This window comes from Typopeltis vanoorti, chromosome 22 (genome assembly GCF_054136105.1).
Source record: "Typopeltis vanoorti isolate ZY-2024b chromosome 22, IOZ_Tvanoo_1.0, whole genome shotgun sequence".
In the NCBI taxonomy this organism is placed as follows: domain Eukaryota; kingdom Metazoa; phylum Arthropoda; class Arachnida; order Uropygi; family Thelyphonidae; genus Typopeltis; species Typopeltis vanoorti.
In genome coordinates, this window is record NC_143570.1 from 13,734,774 (window position 1) to 13,758,088 (window position 23,315).

General features: G+C 36.2%; 1 protein-coding gene across 3 annotated transcripts in view; it reads left to right on the forward strand.

Annotated features, from left to right (window-relative positions):
• Window positions 1–14,787: 14,787 nt before the first annotated feature.
• The window catches only part of asl (chromosome segregation ATPase asterless), a 385,090-nt gene continuing 376,562 nt past the window's right edge, over window positions 14,788–23,315 (forward strand). For all 3 annotated transcript variants that reach the window (XM_090412113.1, XM_090412114.1, XM_090412117.1), the window contains exon 1: window positions 14,788–14,908. The gene's annotated coding sequence lies outside the window, so the exon portion shown is untranslated. The remainder of the gene's footprint in view (window positions 14,909–23,315) is intronic.

Genomic DNA, 23,315 nt, shown 5'->3' on the forward strand with positions numbered 1-23,315 from the left:
ATATCTTCCCAGAGAAAAATATCCCTCGCTTCACAATCATGTCTTATTCATGTCATCGCTATTTGGAAGCAGCTATTTTGAAGGATGAAGCACACGAAGAATAAAACTAGAATCAAAATATCTGATGAGCACCTTGAGAACCCACTGAGAATTGCAACTACTTCTATCGAAGCATTAGTACCTCATAAACAATGTCAAACATCTCACCAATTTCATGTTGCTGTCTTGTCTTTTACTTTTATAATAAAAAATTCATGAATTAATGAAGTTTAAATTACTTAAATATGTTAACTATATATTCTACTTTTTTTGCTCATCAGCTATCGTTAGTGTATTTTATGTGTGGCCCAAACAACTCGTTTTCTTCCAATGTGGCCCAGGGAAGCTGAAAGGTTGGACACCCCTGTTCTAGAGCTATGAGAATCCAAATGGTATTCAAAGAACATTCCTTGTAATCGAATTTGAAAAGTAATATCAAATTAATTTGGAAACAGCACATTATTTGATTCGAAATAAAACATCATTATTCCCACAAAATAGACAATCATGATCAGTGGCGTAGCTAGAGCTGTTGCCGCCCCTCTCAATACACACCAAAAATACTACAAAAAGTCAAAACGACGTTTAGGGAATTAAATTAAAACACTATGTTTATTTTTGAAATAAAACTTTAATTTCAACATTCTAAAATGTTATTTTTCTTGCTTTTCTGTTAGCAAAATCATCGATGACAAGTCTTTTATAGTAATTCTTAATCAGTTTTATTTAGAAAAACTCCTCTGACAACTAGCAACACTTACAGCAATTGTGAGGAAAATTCGCAGGAGTATTACAATATTTGGAACTGAGTTCTCGAGACTGTATTTTATTAGAATTAACTGCAAAAATTCAAAGTGCCACCCGGGGAGGACCGCCCCCCCCCAGTAGCTACGCCACTGATCATGATTAAAGATTTAAAATAAGTCAGTGTCTACATGAAGGAAATAGGCAGCGGAGTTGAAATTGCAAGCGATAATTTTTTTTCTCATCTTTATTCAACTCATTTAATTTTTGGAAAGAGTTTCCTCAGCTTAGTATTGCCATGAATTTCAGTTGGAAAGACCCAAGTTTGAATCCGTCTAGGAAATGGGAAACTTTTTTTTACGATTTTTCAACTAGAGTTATCCAGAATTATGTGGCAAGATTTCTAACTGGCAACTGACTTCTTTCCTTAAAACAGTCGATGTTTCGTCAGGATATACTGGGTTAATAGGATAATCATTATATAACATTAATTAGGTGAATATGAAACAAGTCATGGCCAGATGAGGTAGGATATGAATTCAAGGCATATAGAAAGGTTTTGGAGAAAAGGACCAAGCTAATAATAATGGTAAATACCACCTCCACTTTTATCAGGACATGGATTAATCATAAGTAATGTCAGCTTTGAACATAAAGATATGTAACAGTTCACATGAAGAGAAGACACACCAAACGAAACATTTCATTTACTATGATAGTCATATCTTCAAGCTGGGTAGAAGTAAAAAAAAAAATATACAGAGGATATGAAATACGAACTGACTATTTAGTTTTAAGCAGGATAAAAATTGACTTTGTACTGAAAAGAAAAGTACGTATAAAACAAAAAAAAAAAAAATGCATAATCAAGCAGCTTTCAGACATGCAAATATACAAATTGAAGAAAACTAAAGCGTTTGAAAACAAGAACCAAATCTTGGAGATTCAGTGGCAGTCTCTGAAGACAGCATTGCTTCCAGCATAGACAGCTGCCTGCACCGATAAAAATCACAACTCCATTGTACACTCAGGAAATTAAATTTAAAAAAATAAAAAGGAAAGCGTATCGCCACCTAGCAGTAAGTAGCATGTATATTCTGAAGACAGAAAAAAAAGATTGGATTGGATTGGATTTTTTGATTTAAATCATTGAGGAAATCAGGCTAAGAAGAATCTCTTCAAAACTTCACTGACTTAAATCCAATTTATATCATTGGTAGAAAGAGATAGGTCCATTTCGTTTGTGGATGTTCGCATTTCACTTAAAGATCACAGTAGTCTTGCTTTTGCAGAAAACAGGAAAAAAAGTTTAATGCAAGTAGGTTTCTGAATTCCAGTTACCACTACCTGTCACGAAAATGGGTTACCATCAAAACATTAGGAGACAGAGCCATTACTATGAAGTGATGGCAATAAATAAAAAAAGGGAAATAACTTTTAAGACAATCAAAAACAAACAAAAAAAAAATGGTTATAGCATCAAAATGTATTTAACAAACCATCACAGGCTCCAAGACAACAACCAGATGTTTCTTTACCCTATATCAAGAATGTTACAGACATCATAGCGAAATTCCTACAAGAACAACTTAACATTGTCTTTAGACCTCTACAAAAAATCTCCACGAGGTTAAAATCGCCTAGCCTAAACAACCGCAACAACCTACGAAGATACCAAGAGTTTATAAAATCATTGCAATTGCAGTGTTTTCTACGTTGGACAGACGGGACGTTTTGCAGAAATTCGTCAAAAGGAACATGTCCGAGATGAGAAAAAATGAGCATATAAATCTGGATTGGCCTATCACAAAGCCAGCGAAAATCAACTCAATCAGCAAATCACCAAAATACCATTCTCTTCCAAGAATTTAATACTTACATGTATGTAGGCAAATGAGGCTAGTGAGATGATGCAATGACTACCGGTGTAATAATAATATGACGATATTAAACTAACTCTGGGCTGCATATATATATATATATGTTACCGCTAAAGTGCAGAAATCAGTTATTCTACAGATTAACTAGGGTGATCCGTTAAAGTGCCGAAAATTGTTTCATTTCTCAAATTACCTAGGTAATCTGCAAATTATCTAGATAATCTGCACATTACCTACTAGGCACTCGTTAAAGTGAAAATAAGATCTTTGCTGGAACAACAGCAACGTTTCTGTACGCTTAAATTAACATAATGTTATTTATTTATTTTTCGATATCTAAAGAATCAAGTTAATACAATCAACAAATTAGTTGATAGAATCAATCATCAATCAATTAAAAAACTATAATACAAAGAATCAAACGGTTTAAAATATTATTACAATTAAGGAAATGAATTTGCAAAACATATGACACTGGCGAAACCAAACTAAAAGTGGAGGGAGAGGGGGGGAAGGAGTAGGGAAAGGAAATGAGAGAAACAAACTTTTGAACTTTAACGATAGGGAAGCCGTTAATGTGCACATTACTAGGTAAAATGCGGAAAACCCTTGATTCCGCACCTTAATGGAGCAAATCAGTTAATCTGCAGATTAGCTAAGAAATGTGCACATTAACGGCTTTCGAGCTTTAGCGGTAACATATATATATGAGATCTACGGATTGATGAATTAGGTCATTGCTTCCCAAACTTATGGATGTAAAGGCCCCTTTGGAAAAAGTAAAATATTTCACGGTCCCCATCGGGAAAAAAAAAATCGTAATACAGACATATATTATTATAATATTGTATTTATATTCAATATAAAACATACACAGCGAATATTGCAAAAATCAAATGCAAATATTACATTTTTAGCGTCTTACATACATATTTGACATGGCACACTTAGTCTTAAAACATTTAAAAATTGTTTTCATTATTTCATAGCCCCCAAGGGGGGGGGGGATCTCGGCCCACAGTTTGAGAAGCGCTGAATTGGCTATGCCTGTGTAGCTCAGAAGTGGCTGCTTATTCAGCCCTGAGATAGGCCGAGGTTCATCTCTAGTCGTTAACTAGAGGAACTTTTTCTAAGCATTTCTTCGACCCAGTGGCGTTGCTGGAGCTTTCGCCGCCCCCTCTCGATATACACCAAAAATACTAAAAAAAGTCAAAAGGACATATAGGCTAAGGTTCAAAGTGCCCCTCTCAGAGGCAAAGGTTTTGTCTCCCGGCAACTCGGGGTTTTCGTCCCGTAATTTCAAGAAAATCGACTATAGAACTCATACTATTAGAGACTATAACATATTAATCAAAAACAAATAAAGAAGACTGTTTGTTATTTAGAAATTTTTATGTTAATACATCTGTTTATTTTTATTGCATCAATCTGAAGTACGAAATAGTGTTTTACTAACCTAGTCATTAATTTATTAAATTGATTTACTTTTTCACTTGGTTTTTAGTCAGTATTAATTTAATAATTACGAATACTACAGGAATATAAACTCCTGACAATAAAGATATTCAGATGTTTCGAGTAATTTCTTTAATAATTTTCTGCACAATTCAGAAGGCCTGGTTCAGAGATGCCTATTCCATGATAACTGGAATAACGCTCTCCGACCTATTAAAAAAAAAAAAAGAAAGTTAAATCTGAATATGAGAAATACATAGCGAAATTCTTGCATGCAGGTTCATATTCTTCGTATGCAGTGTTCCAGGTAAGATTTATACATGCAGACTTGAGAAAAGATTAATCGATTATAAAACGTCATACGATTATAAAACCATTGATATTTAAAATTTGTAGATTTGGTAGGGGATATGCGACAATTAAGCTATGAACAAAGCTGTTCAAAAGGGTTACAGTTATATGATGTAAATCGGACATTATACAGAACAATATGCAGTCTATATTTTAATTGTAATTGGAATTAAAGGAGCTACAGGAAGGTAGTTTCATGAAATACCATGTGTACGGCAAAAGTACACGTTGTCTTCCCTGTAATGCATCATCCATGTCGATCACATTATGAAAGTGGCGTTCCAAATACGTATATTCAAATCGGTTCCAGGGGCGCGCCAGTAGTGTCCGGCGCCTGTGTGCAAAACTTTAGTTGGTGCCTCTACCCCTCCCCCTCTAATAAAAAAATCACTTTAAAAAACGTTTTTTTTTTTGTAAGCATTTCCTCCCCTTTGGCGCCTATACTATCCTGGTACCTGTGTGCGTCGCACACATAGCACATATGGCCGGCGCGCTCCTGATCAGTTCTTTATGTAGATGATGCTATATTCTTAAATAGATCCGGTAGAATTCTGCAGGATTCTTTACTTAAAGAATTCTGCAGAATCCTGCAGAATAAACTGAATCACTTCAGCACCAAATTTGGCATGAAAATCAATAAATTAATAAATTAATTGAAATTGTGAAAAATTTCAATTAAGTAGCCACTGTTTATTGGTGAAGATGCAAATTAAATATCGATATAGTAAACAATCAAAGGTAGCATGGGAGGGATCTAACCATATATATTTATGGAATAAGGGAAAAATAAGTGCATCCGATAAACTACCTGTATATAAGACAATATAATGTTCCAAGTTTAGCTTATGATTCTGAGAGCTGGATTAAAAGTAAAATAGTCAAAAACCGCAGATCTGAAAGAAAAAAAGAAAAAAAAAGTGATTTAACAGGTGACATTAGTGTCGGAGTTATTTAAAAATAAGATTATTACATGACACCTCCATGGAGTCCAAAGATTTATCGAGGGAGGGCACCAACTACAAAGAACAGCAACTACACCAATATCATCACCACTAGTATTTTTACAGACAATCGCAAACATCCATGCCACCTTATCCTAGGACCGTCTTAACAAGTTTGAGTTCCCTGGGCTAAAAAAATTTGCCTCCTTAATCACATTCGATTGAGCAATAATTAAATAACTTTCATTGCAAAAAAAATTATTTTAAAATATATCGACATTGCACATTTTTATTTAATTCACTTTTGTTTAATTCAATATTTATAATAAAGGTAGTTTATTTATAGTTAACTTAAAAAATTCTAAAATTGAAAGGAAAAAAAAAATTTCAACATACTCTGTTCTTAAGCGCCCTTGGATCAATGACGCCCCTGGGCTATAGCCCATTTGGCCCAATGGAGGCCCTGTCCGTGCCCACGGTGGGATTCGAATGTGCAGCCTTTTGGCTGGAGAGCAGATATGCTAACCAACCTACCTTACACTTTTCTCGAGGCGCTAGAGTGTTCGAGGGCACTCCACCATTTTCCCTTAAATTCGCCATGATTTTTCGGTATCACCCCCGCTAGAGCCTGTAGCACCTGTGCATAAGTAGGTCCTGAGCAATGTGATCACTTAAACAGAAGGGGAAAGGAAAGGTTAGAAAAATAGAAAATAAAATAAAAAAAGTTAGAAAAAATAGGACAGGAAAAGATTCAGAAAGCCAAGAATTAGGTGGAGTGAATGCATTCACGAAAAAAGTGCTGTAGAAGATTCTTATGCGATTCTGACACTAATAAAGTCTTGACAGGTAACAGGCTAATTAGGAAGAAAATTATTAATAATCAATTAGTAATAATTTCATATTTTATTGTATCTCCAGGAAAGGATTGTGTATAGTTCTTACATACCAGGAATTTGACTATCAGATGTCCGAGTGGTTATGCGCTTCGCAACCATATGCCTGGGAAAGGAGTGTCCCGGGTTCAATTTCCGAAGGTGAGGAGCTTAAGGCTCTTTCTCAGACATACCAAGTTAGCCGGTCTTGGGCGTAGACTGCAGGGTTTTTCTCCCGCAAGCAGGCAAATTTCCTCCCTGAACACACGCCACGTAGCTACAGACATAGGACACACCAAGAGGCATAGGGCTAGCCACCTTATCCTCAGGACGGGTATGGCTTAGGACTAAAGATAGCTCCGTAGCAGGCCACTAGGCCTATAACCTGAAGAGAAGAAGACTATCAGATAAAAAGAAAGAAATTATTTAACACCTTTTATTTACTAATGGAGATAAAGAAGAAATGATTTTGACCCAACTGAAATTTATGAAATCTGGAAGAACTAGTTCATTCCTTTGTCTCATCGAGTTCTGTTTATTAGTAATGATGGTTTTGGGGAGTTTCGTTTTCTAGAGCATAGAAGACAATTCCTCCAGTTTGTGTTCCTAAACATTAACTGATATGTTGTTCTGTTTGAAATAGTGTAAATTATACAGTAAATTTTTGAGTGAAAATCCAGTTTTCAGGAATAAAAGTTTAATAATCATTGCCCAGGAAAGTAGGTAGGATATTTTCTATTTTCCTGTGCAATGATTAACTTAGGAACTAAAACTGAAAAAAAAAAAAACTATTGAGACGAAGAGAATCACACGTATAATAGTCTTCTTGTAGTATAGCGTAGCGTAATGGACGCCAAAGCGTATCCCAGTTGTATACAGGAACTAACTATTAGAGATTGCCGAGAAATCTCTTGACATCTTTTCAATTGCTAAAGGCATATGCACCATATAGGCAGTTATAACTTTTTTCATATATTTTTTCATATACACGCTCTCCATTTATTTAAACGATAATCCTATCCATTTTACACAAGCGAAATATACAAGTAGAAACCATAAATGTAAAAATTTATTAACGTCAGCTGTCGAAATGGAGTTATACAGCTGACTATTGACTATGATATTTTACTGTTCTCGATGTTTGCTAAGATAAACTCCGCCAACGCCTTTTCTTCCTCTGCAGGAAGTAGGTGAGGCCATTTTAGCCTTATTTAACTTTAGGAGACTGAGGGAACAGTTAAATTTCCACCGATTGCCAAAGGTCAGAGATAGCTGGCCCGACTTTCACTAATTATAATCTTGGGCCATGAGCTATGTCTTCGGCTATTGACTTACAAGTGCCGCCATCGCGTGGTTCCAAATCCTAACACTATATATATATATATATATATATATATATATATATATATATATATATATATATATATATATATATATATATATATATATAATGGCGTTTGCATCGATTGTAAATGCCATTTCAGACCTACTCCCGAGTAAGTCTTTCTCTTGCACGGGAAAAAGATTTTTTTCTTCAAGAAATTCGGATTTTTCATCTCGTAAACTCAAGACATTTCGACCGCATGACTCACTATATTAGCATTAATACAGAGTTTTAAGATTTGGACCATGAAGCGGAGGAATTGTCTTCAATATTCTCCTCTGCCGGATGCCAATTAAAGTCACTAATAGTCTTCGGCCAGCTCTTCTGTGATTCGGTAGTGGATGAGGCTAAGTGCTCACTACTCTCCAAGAGTTGATTAGAGCTAAATGGCCACGCATATTCCATTTTAAGAATGTTGATATTTATACTATAATCTTCACTGAAACAAACTTCTTTCTTTTTTTCCCCCCTCTCTACAGGAACAAATAGTATTGTTATTGAATAATATAAGCACGTAAACACAAGAAAGATATTTAATTAGTCAAATATTTCGGTCTGAAAATTGCAGACCATCTTCAGTGGCACTACAAGATCAGTTTTAAAAAATACAAGGTGGAATACGAACAATAGATCATTTAAAAACAGAACAAGCCACGTGATGTTATATCACTAAGTATTAAAGGGAATGTTATTAAGCAGAGACATGATTGAAATAAAGATATTAATTAATAATATTAAATAACAAAATTAATATGAATTAATGAATTATCCTGATTAGACTTTCCCAGATTTTTGATACAGATATATACAGTCATTCCGATCGAGGTTAGGACGATGGAGTAAGGCCTCTACGCTTTCTTTGAATAAACGTTCAAATTTATAACGGGATCCATGTAAGAGGCGAGTTTTTGACCAAATGATGGTGTGGTTAGTTTCAATCCCGTGCTAAGCCAATCCAGATTTTTCAGGTTTGCTATGATGAATGGAGGATTGATGTTCTTGGATTATTTATTCAAGAGAGCGTCCAGTTTGTCCAAAATAGCAGAGATCACAGTTGTAAGGATTTTTGATAAACTCCAGGAAGAGACCTAGTTGAGCGTTTGACTTTACGAGAAGGATGGGAAGATAATTTGTTAACAGGTGAATACGTAGCTGTTAACTCATATTTCTCAGAATTCTTGAGATACGTTCTGATATCCGGGAGATGTATGGAATTGGAACTCGACGTATTGAATCTTTGTTGTTTAGTGGTGGATTATAAGAATCGAGAAGATGTTGAGTACTCTTTTCGGAAAAGCCATTGAGTTTCATGTGTTGTTGGACAGTAGAAAGTTATTTCTGTAGAAAATTAGAAGTAGAACAATTAGTTTTGGCTCTTCTAATTAGACATTTCATAATTCCTGTTTTTTGACAAGGATGATGGGCTGATTCCTTAAGAATATACCAACCTGTGAACGTTGGCTTCCTGTAAACTGTAGTTGTAAGAGTATTTGAATTTGACCGGATGAGGAGAACGTCTAAAAATGATAACTGGTTGTTTTTTTCCATTTCCATAGTAAACTTTATACGATGATGTAAGGAATTGATACTGTTTAAAAAAGAAGGTAAAGAGTCCTTGTTGTGAGGCCATATAGTAAAGATGTCATCTATATATCTTACCCAAAAGGATTGTTGAGGGAAAATAGATGAGAAGAGGACTTTTTCTAGATATTCTAAATAAAAGTTGACTAAAGCAGGAGAGAGAGGACTTCCCATGGCTGTTCCTTCTACTTGGCTAAAATTTGTTTTGACATAAGAAATATCCAGAGTGTATTACGAAATCGAATAGTTTTATAATATCTTATGGAAAGATGTTAGCCAGTAATTTTAAAGTCTCCTTGAGAGGTACATGTGTATATAAAGATTCTATGTCAAAGCTCACCATAAGATCCGTAGGTTGCAATGAGATATTTTACAATTTTTCTAAGAAATCTGAGGAGTTTTTAAGAAAGGAACTAGAGTTGCCTATGTGAGATTTCAATAATTTAGCTAGATATTTGCTATACGGTAAGTAGGAGAATCAACACAATCTACTATTGGACGAAGACGAAAGTCAATCTTATGTATTTTAGGAAGACCATAAAATCTAGGAGGTTTTGCAAAATGAGTTTTAAGTCTTTCAATTGTGTCTCTATCTAAACTGATGACTTCATCTAGGAGAGAATTTAATTTCTTTAGTTGTCTGTTGGTTGGATCATAATCAATATCTTGATAGCCTATTAAAATCATTCTGTAATTACTGCTGTTAGCTGTTTATAATCTAATCCTATAATTCTTCAACATATGCAACAGCCTCTCATGGTCAAAACGTTTAGTAATTCTAAAAGTATCATGGTGTATCAATTCTCCTTTTCTATCTCAACGTTTCTCTCTAACATTAGTATAAAATGTGAGTCAGTTATTCAAGCATGACTTTCCCATAGGAAATATCTATTATTCATTATGAACTATAGAATCTCTGTCAACCCTTTTTTTGTATTGTGATCTATCTTCACACCTCAGGTTGATAGTTTTTAACAAAATGGCTAATCATTAGTTGAACAAACTCTTCTGAATCAGCCAGTCACATATCATCCACATAAAGAAAAGCATTCTTTCGCATCTATTCATTCTTTTACTTGAAACATGATTATAGGCACTATTTTGAGTTTCTTTAGTTTGCAGAGCTAGTTTTTTTTTAACTCCCCATACACATCTTTCCATACAATAGTTGCATTTTTAGCCTGTGCCATATAATTTCTTAACTGACATCATCCTTATGAACACAGTATTCGTTCCACATAATCTTTTTGTTTAAAGATAGCCCATCCATTTCACTCCCATCCCGTTAATTCTTCGAACTCTATAAAATTGGTTCACTATGTAATTGATCTTGTTAGATTCTGATATTTTAGTAAAAATGTTAGAAGTTCTTCTAAATGAAGTATATATATATATATATATATATATATATATATATATATATATTATATATATATATATATATATATATATATATATATATATATATATATATATATATATATATATATATATATATATATATATATATATATATATATATATATATATATATATATATATATATATATATATATATATATATAATATCGATCTCTGGACTAGAAGAACTGACTTACACCTAGAAATTTGGTCTGGCTATTCTAGTATCGGTTGCCTTCCCACTTATCAATTTTATGGAATTTTCATAGGGAGCCTTACATTTCAGACCAAAATGCCTTACACTAAGGCATTTTGGTCTGAAATGCCTAGTAGTTGTTCGAACCTGGGAATCATGCTTAAAAGAATTTTGGAACTGTCTCAGTTCCATTCGTTAATCACAGTACACCGTTTTATGTGAATATGATCAATTTATCTGTGATGGTATCAACGTTTGCAGTTTAAAAGACAAGTCACAGGGATAGACAGTTCAACAATGCATTTTACCAGCCTGTCCGAGGGATACTGGTCTTTCCCGAGAGTGTACCTTGACGAATGGTTTCTCAAGAAGAATGAAAATAACAGTTAATCTCATCCTGAAAAAAAAAAAAAAAGGAGATCTCACCAAAATTCGAAAACTGGCGGCCTATTTCCATATACATGAACACTAATTGAAAAATAATATCCAAAGTTATTGCTAACAGGATTAAACTTGTACTAGAGGAGATAATAAGCAAACACCAGAACTATGCCATCCAAAACAGATCAATCACGACAATCTTCACTTCATCAGAGATCTGATAAGCATATCAATTATTTGAAAACCGTAGGAGATCGGCTAACTTACCTGAAAAATCTCATACAAAGATTCCAGCATAAACAACGAGAGAATAGGCCTTATTACACTGAACTAAGAGAAGTTATCTGATCTAATTACCTGTCTGTTCAACTGCTTGCAAGTCTATGGCTTTGATCCCAACATCATTCATGCAATCAATATACTATATTCATTGCTCACGTCTGTCTACAAAAGACTCGTCATACTTCTGCCAATAAGAGAGAGGAATAAGCTAAGGCTACCCACTATCTGGCCTTCTTTACCCAATTGCCATAGGACCTTTTCTATTTCCTGCGAAGATTGAACACCATGCTCAGCAAAGATCATTATTCTTTGATTCCTTCTTATCGAGCACTGACTTTGATAGCATATGTCGATGATGTCACTGTAGCAGTTCGTGAGACGTTTCACGCATATAAGTAGTTTCAGGAACGAATTCAAATTATTATTATGACGTGACACCTCCAAGGACTCATGGGGAACTCTATTCCACTCCATTACAAACATCACACAATCTCTCCCTACTACTACTACTACTTAATTCTCCCACTACACAAACTACCACCAACGTCATTTATCGCCCATCACCAACACCATTTCTTTGTCTTAAATTGCATATATGTTCTCATGGCTGATTTGGCTGTATGAGGGATGAAAAACCTGTGTTTCTGAGGAAAAAAACCCTGCTACCTCCGTAGGAGATCGACTAACTCACCTTCAACTGAAAACTCCCATATGAAGAATTCTCTCGTCACGACGAGAATTGAACTCAGGTCTTTTCCCATCGAAGGGCGCAACGTACCGTTGTGTTTCCAATTGCGCTACTGAGTCAATAAAAGTTCCTCTACTCGGCGAACAGAATCAAACTTGAATGCTCATTTTTCAGTCAGCCTAGCGTTCTGGATGCACATGCCATTTCCACTGAAGTGGCGTGTGCATCCTACACAAGTTCTGAGATAAAGTCAGAAATTGTCTTGCTAACAGCACCTATGGTTTCCCGGTGGTCACTTTCCCCAATACTAACTGGTCTCAGTTTTGCTAAACTTTAGTGATCAGATGAGAACTGGCGCTTTTAGACCGATGTGGCTGCTGATACACAACTCCACACAAAACTATAGGACTTTCGTGAGGAAACTCTGACTCATCTATGCAAGGCTACTGTTCTCACGAGAATAAAAAATATCTCGGAATCAACATCAGAAATACACATTTCTATCTGTGAAATAAATATGCATTATTTCAAAAACAACAACAACTGGGATGCACTAGTCTAATGATTTAAATAAATAAGCAAAATGGGCCATAGTACGAGCTACTTCATCTATAAAGGGGGGAAGTAATAATCATTAATCAAATAGTAGCAGGTGTGCACAGGCACACATTGACATTTCTAGCCTTTTCAGAACAGTTCATCAATGCAATCTAACCTCCTACATCAACCTTTCATATCCCGTTTTTCAGAAACCGTCAATATCATGAAAGGCCACATAAAAAACAACCATAGAATGATCGGTATTTATGTCGCATTTCTTTATTTATTTATCAACAGCGCGAGTGTCGATACACCTGGCCAACTTTTGCAGAGATGCCCTTCAGACGTGGAAACGCCTAGATATACAGCACAGTGAAGTTTCTTCATCTGTGCATACACCTGGTTGATATATCTTAGCAAAGGGAGCACCAATTAGCTTCCGACACTCAAGTACAATTTGCATTCGATAAAGTTATTCTTTCATTATTTCTTTTGCTTGTGGAATAATAATAAATTTCTTTTGGATTGACTTTAGCTTGCATGGCCAATTTCTTTTCATACTCCGATTTAGCTTTCTGGCCAGGGCTTTATATATTCCATAACTCCTCTCACTCTAACGGATACGCGGATACGGTAATCGCGCATGGGCATGGAGACAGAGTTGTAGAGTAGGTGCCCTCCCTCGATGAGTCTTTGGACTCCCTGGAGGTGTCTAATAATAATAATAATAATTAGTAGTAGTAGTACTCCTCCTCATCTCCTATCTCTTCTGGCATTCCTAAAAATAGTATACCCATTACACTCGATCCCATTTTCCATATCTGTTTCTGATAGGCAGGTTTCACTAATGCCAACAATCTTAGGCCACATCGTATTCAATAAAGCAACGAATCCATTCTTTATCACTTTTGCATACCATAGCTGAACTTTCACTCGCATTTTTCTCATTCCTCCGTTGATGATCGAGTTCCCCTGAGTAGTACTTCTCCTCGTCTCCTATCGCTTTTGTCATTCCTAAAAATAGTATACCCATTAGACTCGATCCCACTTACTATATCTGATTCTGATAGCCAGGTTTCACTAATACCAACAATATGAAACTGCTTTCTTCTGTGCTGGCTGCACCAATTTTAAAGTAAAGTTCTATTGCACTGAAGTGAACTACATCGCTATCCACAGATGAGCTGTATTGTGTATTCGACCGACAGCGAAATTTTACTGAAAAAAAAAAAAAAACATCTTATAAATTGCCGAAGTTATGCATATTTCTCTTTATTCACGCCTATGAACTAAACTTCGTAAACTTTTTTTTTTTTTTTTTTTAAACAACAATACGCCTGCAATAAAGATATAATCAACATTTCGCTTCTTTACTAACCGAGGCGCTGGGTGTTTTCGGAGGGAAATATGGTAATGTTGATTTTCGTTATTTGTGTAAAATGTGTTTATTGAATGGAATGGTGGTTGCATATTACCCCGAATTTTTTCTGTGATGTATCTTAAAATAGCAATACGGGTAAACTCGTACTCACTTTAATTACTTTCAGAATATCGAGGTCTCTTTGTGAAATATGTTTTTAGTTGTTGCTAAAATTGTCGATATTATCATCAGAGCTCTGACCAGTCAAACTAATTTTTATATACCTTAGTTTTGTCTTGCACAACTTGGCTTAGTGTGATTCCAAAGTTACATAACAGTTGGTCATCAGTTGTTCAGGAAAGTTAGATTAACGTTTTTTCCTAAGGAATCCTGCAATTCTGTGACGGTTGTTTCTACCACAGCAACCCATTTTCCTTTGCTGTGATTTGCCTCTTTACGTCACTGATTGAAGTACATTGTGTGGAGAACAAATTGAAAGATAACATCTCATGCGTAATTACCAATGTCCGTTTTGTATTGGTTGGTAATACATATAACCAAAAGTGAATATGCACAAGCTTTATTTTCTTCATGATCAGATGCTGTTCCCTGATCAATTAGTTCATAATCAATTGATCATTGATGAAATTATCATTTTAAGTTTCATTGTACATTGGCTTGAATATTTAAGAAGTTCATTGCCTTAAAAAAAGTGGTAGTAAAATATAATAACACAAAGTGTAAGATACATACTTCTGGTTATCATATTGTAGTTTTGAAGTACCTTTGCAAGTAGACTGTTTAGTCTAAGAGGTAATGAATTTTTTTTTAAAATGCATTTCTAGGATTTAAAAAAAGATCTGCACATAGTAGTCTAGATGTGGCTGTATTCAAGGGAAACAGTAGCCTCCCTATACTGCTTGTCAGTGTCTTTTCAACAACCATGTATCTGGTCTAGCCATAAATACTGTTACAACTTGAACATTGCATAAACCTTTAATCTGTCAGCAAATTCTTTACAGCTTTCAGCACACACAAACTACATGTATAACATGCATGTAACAGCACAATGTTCAAAATGTCCCTCTTTTGCCTTCATGCATGCCCGAAGTCTGTGAGGCTACATAACAATTGCAGCACACACAACATCCAACAGAAATGCTGCCACCGCTTGCTCAAATTCCACCTTCAGGCTGGCAATGTTTTGATGTTGTTTCCTTCAGGCTACTTTCTCTCTCTTTTTCAAGCTCCGACCACAATTTGAAGTCCAGTGGATTCAGATTGGAACTTCCAGATGGCCTATCAGATGGTGATATGTGGTTGGGCACATTTGCCTCCAACCACTGTTGTGTGGTCCTTGCCTTGTATGCAGGGGCTGAGTCCTGTTGGAAGTTCCACTACCTACTGTGAAACAAGGTGTTCAGGGACCATATCACAGGTTCTGGCACTGTGTCTTGATACACTTAGATGGCCCTTTTCTTGTAGAAAAGGACCACCAAATTTTGACCCTTTTCTTGCAGAAATGCAACTTGGATATCATTGAAGTGGGGTGATGAACTTTCTGAATCCTGGGTGCTATGGCATGTGTTGTGCGACCATCCAAGGCATATATAATCTTCTCATCTGTGAAGAGGATATCTCTGTGTCTGTTGTTTGCATACTGTTGAAGTGCCTTGATTTTTACCTCCCCCCCATTGCATAAATTGTGGTGTTAGGAAGTGTCCAGTAGAACATTAGGCTCTCACCTCAGATCATCAATTAGTACACACGACATCATTTTCTGAGATGTGTTCATCTCTTGCAACATCACTTTCTGTGTTCTCTTAGGATTATAGTGGAAGCATGCCTTCACATCCCTCATAAGCTTTTGCATCCTAACACAGTGTGGTCGACCTGTTCTTCTTTGGCAGTCAGATATGTTTTCTGTATCATATAATGGTTAATAGTCTGATACACAAACATCCTACTGATTTTGAGTGGTTTTTAGCATGTTGAAAATAACAGGTGGCTGTATTCCAACTTTGCAAAGTACTATTACAGCTACATGGTTCTCAATCACCCCATTGCATGTTAATCTATATAGCTAGATAACTCTTTCTGTACTGATAAATACGTGAATGTTAACTGAGCATAGCACCACTAACGGAACCTAGCTCGAACAATTCTTTGAGTAGTGTGGAGGGAGGTGAAGATTGTAACAGTATATATATATATATATATATATATATATATATATATATATATATATATATGCAAAAATGTGTAACCATGTGCTGTTTTGGTTGCCTTTGCAATATTATGCCCTCAGAACCTCAACTCCCTGTTCACAAACATCCCAAAGAACCTGTCCTTATCAGTTTTCAGTAATTCAATTTCACCAATATAGTACACAGCTTTGATCTGTTCTTCCCAAAATGCATCACCATACACTTGACCACATTAAACTGCCATCCATTCACCTTTGCTCATACTGCTAGTCTATTTAAGTCTCCTGAAGGATCTCTACATCACTATTTATCATTTCTTGTGGTTGTGAGTGCTTCATCATTAAAACAAGTATAAGGAGAGGTACGATAGGTATTGTATGAATAACGGATCACTCTTGATGAGTTTTCTGACTCCATTGAGATAATAATAGTAATAATTGGTTTCGTAATAACAGGGTTCGATTTTCGTCATTACGAGGGGAATCCTTATAGGGTTTTTTCAATTGAAAGTGAGTTAGCCAATCTCTTATGGAGGTAGCAGGGTTTTTTCCTCCCAGAAACTCAAGTTTTTCATCCCCCACACAGACAAATTGGCTTTCAGAACACATGCAATTTACAGACAAAAAATACTGTTCTTGGCAATTGTGATAGTATTGTGGTAGTAGGAGAATTAAGTAGTAGTGGAGAGGGTGAGATGTATTTGTGAGGTAGAGTTGAGCGTCCTCCTGGATGAGTCCATGGAGGTGTCACGTAATAATAATAATTTTTCATATTCAAATGATGAAAGCCCTGAAAAAAAATTGTGAGATTATAATTATATACATGGTCAGTATTTCTCTGTCATTTATCCAGCTTCTAAAAATAAGAGCAAAATATGAAGCTCACCTTGGCCAGCTGGTTAGCTCAACTTGGTCAAAAGTTATAGGCATTAGTGAGACTTTGCATTATCTCACATTAGTGAAATAATGCAAAGGATATAGTATCTTCAGAGGATAGAGGGAACAGGATGATGGTGGGAAGGGGAGTTTTGCTAACAGAAGAATTGAAGCCAAAAAAAGGAAGGATGCAAAGGAAGTTTATTTGAGGCTATCTTGTATGAAATATAGGCCAACAGGACAAAATATATAATTGGTTGCTGCCATAATCCAGGGGTATAAGAGAGAATATAGATGGTATGCATTGGCAAATTAACATGAGTGTAGGTTAAATGATTACTATGGGGGATTTCAATTGTGGGAACATAGATTTGGAGGAGGGATAGAGAGTCATAGGGAGCAAAGAAAATGGAATTTATACAGTGGCTAAAGAGATAATTACATGAGAGAGCATGTAATGTACAGGACACGAGGTTCAATAGTGTTGGATCTGGTCATAGCATCACAGAACTTAACAGTAGTCAGTCTAGCTGTGCTGCCTCCATAATCACTTTGGGAAAGTGATCATATAGTCTTGACTTGGATGATTTCTAGACATGCAGAATTTTCTGTTAAGAAGGCATATATAGAATTTAAAGCATGCGATTATGACAAATTGAGGATTCAGCTTTCAGCAGTGCTTTAGTATAAGAATTTGGAAGGCAGAGAGATGGTGCATGAGAGGTGGTCAAGTGGTGTTTATAGGAAGCCCTATCAGAATGTATGCTCAGAGTCAGGAGGATAAATCAGGTAGGAGTTAGATGGACGAATAGCATCATCATCATTATTATTCCTGACACCTCCAAGGTGTCTGAAGACTCATTGCGGGAGGACACCTACAACTGATACAACTGTTTCAACCACTACACCGAACCTCTACTATGAATGATCTCCATCAATGCCATCTACCGCCCACCTCCACCACAACTGGTATTCTATGTCTGTAAATTGCGTGTGTTCTGAAGGGCCGATTTGTCTGTATGCGGGATGAAACACCCGAGTTTCCAGGAGAAAAAACCCTGCTACCTCCTATGAGATCGGCTAACTCACTTTCGATTGAAAATGGAATAGGCCTAAGTTCGATTCTCGTGACGGGAATCGAACTTAGGCCTATTCCAATCAAAGGGTGCAATGTACCGTCGTTCTTCCAATTGCGCTACCAACTGCTAAATTATCAAGCAGGAGTTCTAAAAAAAGTTGTGGAGGGAGTGTATAAACAAAACAAGTGATCAGCAGTATACAAGGCCCAAGTAAGAATGCTGATGTGTATGGTAAGGAAGGCTAAAGCTAATTATGATAGAAAGCTGATGAGGCCAAAAGAAATCCTAAAGAGTTTTTTCACTATATGGCAAGTAAAAGGAGGAATGACCATGAAAGGATGACTTCAAAAGGTGCTGATGATAAGGAGGTAACAGAGACAAACCAGATATTCAGTTACTGAAGGATCATATTGCAAGGGTGTACCATCTAGTTGGTGAGATCACAAAGCCAGATGTGACATTGACTGAGGGGAAATTAGTGGTTGAAGAATTGGAGGTGCTTAAAATTTTGCAGAACCTCAATGTGATTGGACAAGATGGCATATCAGCGGTGTATTACGTGCAAGGGAATTATCAGCTCCTCTGACTAAGCTGTTTTAATTTAAGCTTCAGTATTTAAGCTTCAGAATATGGTTACAAAGTTCAGCAATATCACTGAATAGCCATTTCCTAACTAACTCCACTATCACTTCATATTATGAAAAGTAAGCAAATTACTAAGGCAAGACCAATCCTTGAAAAAAAAACTGCCCTATATAAAGTATCACATTCCTAGAGACCCAATGCTGAATTCTGTCTTTTACCAATTTTGCTAATACCTTAACTACCACTCCTGTGATAGTGGAGTTAGTTAGGAAATGGCTATTCAGTGATATTGCTGAACTTTGTAGATGGATTTGATTGGATTCCACTTGGAATTGTGTTGTATAAATTGGAGATAATTGGGATGAATTATGCATTTTCTGATTTGGATTTGAGAGTGGCTGATGAAGATATCCAAGAGTGGTTTATGGAGGAGTTGAGTCCAGGAGAAAGCAGGTGACAAGTATACAACAGGGCTCAGTACTTGGTCCTCTGTTGTTTTTTGTGCATTAGTGATATTGGAAATGCTTTGATGGGAAATATTCAGTTGTTTGCTAATGTAATACTGAGATAAGCAATAGTTAGTGAAGGAGATGTAGAGCCCCCTGCAGGATGACTTAAATAGACTGGCAGAATGGGAAAAGGTAAATGGCTGCCAGCTTATTGTGGACAAGTCTAAGGTGGATGCACTTTGGTCAAAAGTGATCACAAGCTGTGTACTATATTGGTGGAACTGAATTGCAGCAAATTGCCAAGAACTTTGGCCTCATCAATTTGCTGTGATTGTACAAGGAGTTCAAGGTTAGAGGGCAAAGGTAGCTAAAACTGCACAGTTTTACATGGTTACGTGGTTTCAGATTACATGGTTGTTGAAGAACATATTATTATTATCCTAACACCTCATGGAGTCAGAAACTCATCTAGGAGGTCCTATTGTCATACAACTCATCATATTATGCCTTAAGCGCACTCAAATTCTCTGCAGGCAAGGCATTCCAATCATTCACAACTCTGCATGTAAAAAAACTGCTTCTCACTTCCCTGCTCACACCCTCCTTATACAGCTTCCAGGGATGACCTCTGGTTCTCCTCTGATCTCCCACCATTTACTGTACAACCTCTTCAACATTGATCCAGTAACAACCCCTTACTAACTTGTAGGTTTCTATCATATCAGTAGGTTTCTATCTCCTCCTCCTCCTATCCACTAGACTCTGTAAATTGCATCTTCTCAACCTTTCCTCGTATTTGACATTCCAGAGATCAGAAATCGCCTTTGTCAGTCACTTCTGGACCCTTTCAAACATCTCTTTGTCCTTTTGAAAACCAGGTGACTAAATCTGTGCACAGTAGTCCTTGTGTGGCCTAATCAGAGCCTTATACAATGGAACAAGAATTTCCTTACTTCTACAAGTCAGTTTCCTCCATGTTATTCCCAGAATTCTTTGTTGTCTTCACAATTTTGGCAACATATCCCCTAAATTTCAGATCCTTATCCACTATCATCCCAAGATCTCTTATTTCCTCCATCTCGAACAATATATCCCTACCAAGCATAAATTCTACATCCCATCTTTGTTTGCAAAATTTTAAAACATTTGCAACATCAATATTGAACTGGCATTCCCATTCCAGTGATCATTCAATTGAAGATTCACTCAATCTCTTCAAGTCTACTTGTAAGGCCACCACATCTTTGCATCGTCTGCAACCACTTACTATCTCTATCAAAACCTTTGCCAATATCATTAACATATAGGTTAAATAGCAATGGTCCTAAAACAAACCCCTGAAGCACATCACTAGTGACTTTCCTCTTCCAGGATATTGCTCCCCCATATACAACTTGCTGATACCTATCAGATAGCCAGTCTCTGATCTAATGCACTAATCTAATATCCAACCCCATCCACTCTAGTTTGACTATCAGCTTATCATGCGGTAGTCTATCAAAAGCCTTTGCAAAATTTAAGTACAGGAAAACCTCGCTTAACACGATTAATTAATCCATCAATTAATGTGCGCTAAGCAAAATCGCATTAAGTGAATGCAGTAAAAAATAGGAATAATTATAATTCATCCGTCAGCGTAAATTTGGAAAAAATATTACAGTATAAGCTATATTAGAGGATAAAAATCAATTGCTTAAATTTCTATTTAATGTCTAAACATTTGATTGAGCTTTTTTTACAAAAAAATTAAGTAAACATGTTTGAATTGTGCTCGATTTTTTCATCTTGTCATACAATTTGCGATAGCTTTATCAAGATTTCAGTGGATTTTGCAGCATCATTCCATATCAGGATCAGCATCGAACAAAATTTCTTTAGTATGCTCAATGTGTTTGAAAACTATCTCAAGTTCTTTAGCAGTTAGCTTCTTAGTCGTAACATTCCTTTCTTCTTCTTCATATGCACACTGTTCTATTTGAAGGAGATCATTCTACTTTAACTGTTCTGAATGGGAATCCAAGTTTCTCACTTCTTATCCAGTTCATTAAATCCAAGTTCTTTTCCAATTGTTCTCTTTCTTCAATAATATTAGATCTTGGATTTTGTGCACGATAAACTAACATAGGCTTGAGTTTAAAGTTGCCTTCTGCATTGCCTCCTAATAAAAGTGGATGATCTTGAGATACTTTGTATCCTGGTTGAGATGCCTCAGTTTTAGCTAGGAAAGTTTTTGTTGGCATATACTTCCAAAAGAGACCAATTTCGTCAATGTTGATTATTTGCCAATCGTCATAATCACCCTCCTGAATTATCCTTTGCAATTTTTCAGGAAACTTGGCTACAGAATCTTTATCAGCACTAGCAGATTCCAAAGTTATTCTCACGTTATGCAGTCCAGTTTGATTTTTAAAACAGTCAAACCATCCTAAACTCAAAGTAAAGCTTTCACATTCCTCTTGAAATTTGGGCTCTTTCAATGAGGTAAAAATATTGAGAGCTTTTGCCTGAATATTCCATGTACTAAGAGGTATTCTTTTTTGATCATAATCCTCAATCCTGAGTGATAGAAGAGATACTCTATCTCGATCATTAAATGTCTTCTATTTCGGGTGATCTGCATGTTTAAAGAAGCAGTAGCAACTTTTCCCTTGTTCTTTGTATTCTTTGCTCTTATTTATTATAGTCCAAACTATATACTTGCTGTATCCCAGGTCTTGCACAATCATTGTATTACTAGCGCCACTTTCATATCTCTTAATGACTTCCAGCTTTTTTGCTTGCTGCAGATTGGTGATAACAATTTTTCATAACATAAAAAAATCGCGTTAACTGATTAATCACTCACTTAAAGCAGGAAATAGTATCATTTCACTTATCGCGCATATTGAATTCGCTTTAAGCGAGGTTTCCCTATATACTACTGTGTATCCCTCTCCTCTGTCCAATGAAGCTAAGTAGATTACTAAAACATGACCTCCGTTTAGCAAATCCATGCTGTCCATCGAAGATAATACCATTGTTGTCATCCTAATTCTGGATCCTAATTCTCATCAGCTTCTCTAACACCTAAGCCACAACATCTGACACATAGATAGGGCTATAATTTGATGCTTGATTTCCATCACCTCACTTATGAAGCAACACAATCTTGCCCTCCTTTCACTCCTTTGGAACTCGACCCATTGCAAGACTCATATTAAAAAATATGTCAAGGCAGATGCCAACTCCCTGGCACATTCCTTCAAAATATGTGGTGATATATTATCAAGTCCCACACCCTTATTAACATTCAGTTTACTCAATTCCCCATATACCTCTTGCACACTTACAGCCAGTCTCTCCTCCTCATCATCAACTGCTCACAAACTCTTCACGATGTCACATTCACAAAAATGAACGACCTTTATGAACTGCTCATTAAGAATCTCCATTATATCTTCCTCGGCAGTTGTTATTATTATTATTACACGACAGCTCCAAGGACTCAATCGAGGAAGGGCACCTACTCTACAACTCTGTCTCCACCACTCAATCCACCAACTACAACGAATCACAACTGCTATCATCATCTACACCAATGCCATCTACTGCCCATCACCACCACTAGTATTTTCACAGACAATTGGAAACATCGATGCCCATGGCAGGATTTGAACCCGCAGCCTTTTGACTGGAGAGAGCAGATACGCTAACTACTCAGCCAAACAGGCCAGCTTATACCATTTGTTTTTATACCATTTTCTCTAATCAATATCATCCTTCCATAATCATTTTTTGTTGGCTGCATATCGAAAGAACTCAGTTCTTTTTGGTTTCATTAGGTAACTGCTGCTCATACTTCACTTTTACTACCCTTACCAACCAAGTCATCCTCCTTGCTTGTTCTTTTTAATCCTCATTCAATTGCCCATTTTATTATTACCACTTTTCTTATGCTGCCTCCATAATTCCTTTTTCCTCTGTATCACATGCTTAATCTCTTCATTCATCCATTTCACACCTACCTTATTTAATATTCTGATCCT